Below are 7486 nucleotides of genomic sequence, written 5' to 3' on the forward strand. Positions count from 1 at the left end.
GTTTTATGAACATGGTTCCAGAAATATGGGTGGATTCAAACATACTACACTTGATCAGAGGATCGAGGTAAAAAGATTACTTGTTTTATGTTAGTGCAAGTGGGAGTTTGTTGGGTTTTGTGCCCTAAATAAAACTCATTACAATCTGATTAGTTATCAATGTAGATTTTTGAAGTGATTTATGATTACATGTATGTTACATGTTTATGGTTTAATATATATACTTGATATATGCACAAAATCAGTTAAATCCAGAACATATAGTTATTCACAATTACAGTATTGTCAATACAGTGGAATGTGATTGTGATTATATGATTCAAAAGATTTGGTCCCTGTTCATCAGTGTTTTGGATTTACACTGATGTGATAATCAGCGATGAAGTATACTTACACTTGGAGTAAGTGTTATGTTCTTTCCAGGACATTGGCAAAGTATACTAGTTTCGAATGTATGGAGTATACATTGGACTGGACCGATATTGAACTTGGTCAAAGATATTGTAAACTTACCGTTGTATCTTTCCAAGTCAATGTCAGAAGTTGATCTTAGATTAAGAGAATCTAAATCCTGATATGCTTAGGCTCAATCTCAGGAGTGGTATTCATGCTCTTTGATTTATTAGTTAAAGCCTACTTTTGGGTAAGGGTGATACGTATATTTTGGGAACATGATAGCATAACTGAGTGGGAGTGCTGAACATAAATATGGAAATCTATAGCTTCTACTGGTGTATAGAAGTAAAGTGATGATTCCCTTTGAGCTTAGTTAAATAGAAGTAAATGGATGAGCTCTTGTTTTAGTGACTATATATTAGATCACTAAAACATCATTTACAGGTAACTAAGTGCTCAAAGGGGCAAAATACATTGAGGGGTGTAAACGGTAAATTGGTCCCATCTCGATGTAAATCATCTATATAGAGGATCTCTAAATCACATTAAGATTATAACAATGGTTAAATGAGATAGCATATTGATATCGTGAAACATATAATATGCTCTATATAAGTCTGAGAGTGCAATTCCAAGTTCTAAGAGTGGATTCAACAAGGAACTAATAAGTTAGGGATTTACTTGGTAAATCGGTTCAACTTATTGGAAGCTCAGCATATAGATCCATGGTCCCCATTCTAGTTGAGACTATACTGTTTGTAAGACTCTATAATTGATTTATGATTAATCAATTATAATTCTAAAAGTTAGACTATGTCTAATTTGTGAATTCTCACAGTTTAAGGATGAAATTGTAAATAAAAGGGTTTCTAGGTTTAATTATTAATTAAGAGACTTTGCATGTCTAATTAATAATTATTTTAAATGGCAATATTATTTAATAATCTATTTTAGTTATTAAATAATTAGTTTTGGCATTTAAAAGATTAGAATTGGAAAAATGGCATTTTTGGAGAAATAGAAATAAAATTGAGGAAACTGCAAAATCCATGTGAGGCCCATACACACCATGGCCGGCCACATGCTTGCATGTTTCCCAATTATTATTTTCAAATTAAATTGCCATGTAGTTGCTAATCAAAGCCTAGCAAAAATAGGAAAGTGGTGGATCACACTAAATAAGGCAGTTATTCAATTACACAGTAAAAGAGGAAACTGTTTATTTGGAAAGTTGTGCTCTTCCCTTCTTCCTATATATAGCTGCCCCTCTCTTCTCTTAAAACAAGCTTTTGCTTTGCATTGCTATACACGAAATCAAGAGAGAAAAACAAGAGAGAATTTCGAAAATCCTAGTGAGAGAGAAGTGCCCACACACATCACTCAGTAACTGAATCATAGTTTGGAAGACTATGAAGGATCACATCCAACTGAAGAACTTTCGAGCTCAGATCTTGATTATACTCTGCTAAAGACAGAAATCAAGGGTTAGAGATCTGAGTGGAAGGAGACACTTAATTCCGCTGCCATCACTGTAAGTTATTCTTAACTTTTATGTGTTTGGTTCATCGTTTTAGAAGTTCAATTTTAGGTTGTTAAATCAACATACTTGTGAGTAGATCTAAGTTCCTGGTAAAATATATTTCCAACACAAACAGAAGTAGTGAATCGAACTTTAGAAACTTATCTTCGTTGTTTTGCAAATGAGAAGCCACGACAATGAGCCAAGTGGATAGCATGGGCAGAATATTAGTACAATACAACTACTCATTCAGCCACCAAAACATCTCCCTTTACTGCCTTATATGGTAGAGAACCCCCTCCTTTAATTCGTTATCCAGCTCAATCGTCGCGAGTTTCAGCAGTTGATACGTTATCGGTTGATCGTGATGTTATCTTAGATGACCTCCGCATGCAATTGTTGCGTGCCCAGCAGAGAATGAAGTCCCAAGCTGACCAGCACCGCCATCATGAGGAGTTTAAAGAAGGCGACTTGGTCTACCTCAAGTTACGACCCTACAAACAGCAATCGGTGGCTAAGAGAAGATTTGAAAAGCTCTCAGGTAGGTATTACGGGCCGTTTACAGTGCTAGCAAGAGTGGGAGTCGTTGCTTACAAGCTCGAGTTGCCCCCCATTTCCACTATCCACCCGGTTTTTCACATTTCTCAATTGAAGCGAGTTATTGGCACAACATTGTCCTCCCCTACTCTACCACCCATGACGCCTGATTTGGAAGTTCACATGGAACCAGAAAGTGTACTCCGAGTTAGGCAGCGATCTCTCAACAACGACAAAGATTTGGAGGTTCTCATTAAATGGAAGTCCCTCCTGAAATTTGAAGCCAGTTGGGAGAGCTTTGCTGAATTCAATACGAAGTTTCCAGATTTCCACCTTGAGGACAAGGTGAGAGTGCACCCCAGGGGTATTGTTACACCACTGCTACTGCCACTTAAAGTGTATTCTAGAAGGAATAAAGACAAAAAAAATTAAAGAAAATAAGTGTACATGTATTTGCTGAGGTGGCAAGTAAGTGTTATCTTTAGGAGTCAATTTTAGTGGGCTGGGTATAAATAGAAAGTCATATTCTTTTATTGAGATATAGAGAAAATTGTATAGGGTGAATATTACTCTTGGGAGATACCTGGCTGTCTCAAAAGCTAGGAAAGATATTTTGTAATTGTTTTTTTTATCATTAATAATACCAGATTTTCTTCTTCTTCTCTATGGCTTGGCCATTTCTAATTTGAACCTATTGGAAAGTGAGTAATTGTGTATCAATTTTCACCATATTAAGGCTTTAAGTTACTTTTGTAATTCATGTATTTCCTCTTAATTATGAAAGTTGTTTGAGAGAATTACTATATTCATGCATTTGCTTTCTGTAAGAACCACGGTATAGGACGCATGCTACAATTCGTGAATCAATAATCATGATAGTGCCTATAAGATACCCCCTTATAATTTATAAGGCAAATGCAGAATTTTCTCTATATTCGTCATAATCCAATAATAATACGCACATTTGGGGAAATACAAAAACAATGCCTCTTAATTTTGGAGAATTTCTTGCTGGTTTTAGTTTAGTTCAATATTTTTGGAGAATTTCTTAAGTTGCATAATTGATTGTGTAGGGAATTTCTTAATTTTCTCTACTGTTATTGGACATATCTCATCTCATCTCTCTCATTGTGTTTACTTTGGTAACTTTGTAAGTTTTTTCTCTTCAATTTTAATGACTCTCTTTTGCTATTATCATAAAAGTCTTGTATCTCCTTCACTGTACTTTTACCAAAGTTTCACAATTACAAGAATTCAATTTAATTTTCTTTTTTTCATTGATATTTCTATAATTGGTTTGGTAAGGCATGTGAGTGAGTGTTCTCCTCTTTAGAAATAAAAACTCTTTTCTCTTTCTCTTAACTCTAATGTTTATGATTTAAATCAATTCGGTACATCCTTATTATAAGAAAATATATTGGTAGTAATTAGTTATTGTTGTTGTTGTTGGGTTGTAGTGGTGGTGGTGGTGCGATATTGGTTCAGATTTTTTTTAAAAAAAAAATTCGTTTGCTTCGGTTAATATAAGGTAAATTATAAATTTATATTAGTGCCAAGATATACATGTATTTTTAAATTATGTCATGCATACAATCACCTAAGCTGATATGTTTGACCATTACCAACTCATTTACTGTAAGAGTTTAAAAATTTGATTGTGCATATTCTTTATCCCTTTCCTTATTCAAGTTTTGCAACGAGCTGCAGTTGTTGCGGCTGTTGCTCGTGCCCTTGCAGGTCTACCCCCACATCAAAGATACAACATTCCTCAAGCTCTGAAGAACTAAGCTCGATATATGGCAGCAGACCTCAGAGTCAAGAAGTGGCAGAGCTAGAAGAATACTTCTATGAAGAGGTGCTGCTTTCTTGAATCCAATATTTTATGTTGGATTAACTTTGTTTTAATGCTGATTTGGTGATTTGATGTACATGCACTTATCATTTGATAGCCATCTTTCTATATCAAGGAGTGTTCATAAGCTACAAAATTTACTTACAATATGAGCTTATATTTCCTATGCATGTATGAATTTTAGATACCCTAAGTATAACCTTTATTGTTTTCTATACTTAGTTTTATGAATACACTTCTTAATTAGATATGGATTTTTATTTTTTGGTGTTTAAATAAATGTTTATACTATTTATCTAATATTGTATTATTTTTCATTAAAGGATTGATCTAATATTGTATTTATTTTTGGTCGGAATTGTTTGGTTTCAATTTTTTTTTAATTTTTTTAAAAATATTTTTGCTTCAGTTCATAACCGAAGCAAAAAAACAATTAGCGTTAGTGCATTGGTTTTTTGCTTCGGTTATGAACCGAAGCAGAAACCTTTTTTTTAGCTTTGGTTCATAAGTGAAGTAAAAAACCAGTTAGTGTCGGTTCATAATTGAAGCAAAAAAATCAGTATTTGTGTCTACGGCTATAACATCGGTTACACCAACTAAAGCAAATACTCTATATGTCACTTAAAAACTGAAGTAAAAAGCCATTTTTGTAGTAGTGGTGACACAATATTATTGGCCCACGTAAATAAATATTTAAAAGAAAATAAAATATAAATCATAAAAAAAAAAACAATTTTTTTAATTTTTTTTCTTATTCCTAAAACAAATTAGAAATTAAAATTAAAAAAAAAAAAAAAAAAAAAAAAAAAAACCTAAACCTTAACCTAAATCCCATCTCCTTTACCTGCCTCCACCTGAGATTACTTTGATATTTATCATAGCCTATACTATACTGAATCCCTTTCTCTACCCCTCTCGCACTCTATTTCTCTCTTGTTCTTTCTCTCTCTCATGAGCTCTCCGCCCAATTCCAGTCGAGCATTTCCCAGCCATAAATCCCCAACTCAAAATTTTAGTCCCTATTCTGCTATTTTTTCATCACTGAGTTACTCATCGGAGTTCACGTCTCTATGTCTTTCAAGCCATTTTCAGGCGAGCTTAGGCATCACCATGAGATCTTTCAGAGTCGGAGTTGAAGTCGGAGTTGCTCGTTTCCGATCCAGCCACCTTCGGACCCCATGGAGGTAAACAATTTTAATCTTGTGCTACGGTTGACATGGGTTTCATCAGATCTGGTTTGTGGTTTTTTTTTTTGGTTTTATTTGTTTTATATTTTAAAGGTTCTGATTCAGATTTGAAAAAAATGTAATGATGGTAATGGGTTTCTATGATTTCAGGGGTGGTGATTTCAGTGGTTGTTTTTTTAGATTTGATATTCTTGTTTTTAATTTAATTTGGGTTTTTGTTTGATTTTGTGAGATTTAGATCTGATATCGTGATAAATGTGGTGTGTATAATTGTTTGTTTGTGCTATAAGATATGGGATTGTGTTTGAGTCATGGTGGAGGTGGCAGTAACATTGATGGTGGTTGCGGTGGTGGTGGCGGTGGGTGGTGGTGATAGTTTAAAGGTGGTTTTGGTGGTGGTGATATGGTTTGAAAGAGTATGAAGAAGAAGAAAAGTCAGAAAAAAAAAGAAACAAAAAGAATTTTCTTTTATATATTTAATGATTTTTTAAAATTTTAATTAATTTTTTTGTCTTTCAAAAAAAAATATTTTATTTTTAAATATTTATTTACGTGGGCCAATAATATTGTGCCACGTATACATTATGTCCATGTGTACAATCCATTATAGTAGTTAACACTCAAATTTGGATGGAAGTTGTAAAGTGCTAACAGTATCATAGTTTTGGGGGTTTTACCGCTCAAATTTAGGTTTTGGGGGTTAATTGTGTTGCAATTAATTTTACCAGGATCTTAGATCTACTCACAAGTATGTTGATTAACAATCTAAATATGAACTTCTAAAACGATAAAAGGAAAACACATATAAAGTTAAGAAAACCTTACATTGATTGCAGCGGAATAATATGTCTCCTTCCACTCAGATTCCTAACCCTTGATTCCTTTCTGTTGCAGAGTATAATCAAGATCTGAGTCCGAATGTCCTTCAGTTGGAGGTGATCCTTCACAGTCTTCCAATCTATGATTGAGGTACTGTTTGATGTGTGTGGGCACTACTCTCTCACTAGGGAATTCAAAATTGTATCTCTCTCTCTTGTGTGTATTTCGTGTATGGTTCAAGCATACAAGAGGAAGAGAGTGGGCGGCTATATATAGAGAAAGGGAAGCTCAACTTTCTGAAAGAGGCAGTTTCCTGAATTACAGAGTAATTGCTTAATTGCCTTATTTAGTGTGAGCCACCACTTTCCACTTACAGATAGCTGCTAGGTTTAGGTTAGCAATTATTTGGCAATTAAAAAAAATTGAAAATAATAATTGGGAAACACAAAAAGTGGTCGGCCATAGGTGAGATGGGCCTCACTTGGATTTTGCAGTTTCCTTAATTTTATTTCTATTTTCTCAAAAATGCCAATTTTCCAATTCTAACCATTTAAATGCCAAAACTAATTATTTAATAACTAAAATAGATTATTAAATAATATTGTCATTTAATATAATTATTAATTAGACATACGGAGTCTCTTAATTAATAAATAAACCTAGAATCTCTTTTCTTTACAATTTCACCCCTGCTTAGTGAAAATTCACAAATTAGACATAGTCTAACTTTTAGAATTATAATTGATTAAATATAAATCAATTATTGAGTCTTACAAACAATATGGTCTCAACTAGAATGTGGACCATGGATCTATATTGCTGAGCTTCCAATAAGTTGAACTGAATTTACCAAGTAAATCCCTAACTTATTAATTCCTTGTTGAATCCACTCTTAGAACTTGGAATTGCACTCTAATACTTATATAGAGCATTCTATATGTTCCATGATATAGATATGCTATCTCATTTAACCATTGTTATAATCTTAATGTGATCAAAGATCCTCTATATAGATGATTTACATCGAGATGGGATAAATTTACCATTTTCACCCCTCAATGTATTTGGCCCCTTAAAACACTTAGCTACCTGTAAATGATGTTTTAGTGATCTAAGATATAGTCACTGAAACAAGAGCTCATCCATTTACTTCTATTTAGCTAAGCTCGAAGAGAA

The sequence above is a fragment of the Cannabis sativa genome, chromosome 4 (assembly GCF_029168945.1).
Source record: "Cannabis sativa cultivar Pink pepper isolate KNU-18-1 chromosome 4, ASM2916894v1, whole genome shotgun sequence".
NCBI classification, from domain to species: Eukaryota; Viridiplantae; Streptophyta; class Magnoliopsida; order Rosales; family Cannabaceae; genus Cannabis; species Cannabis sativa.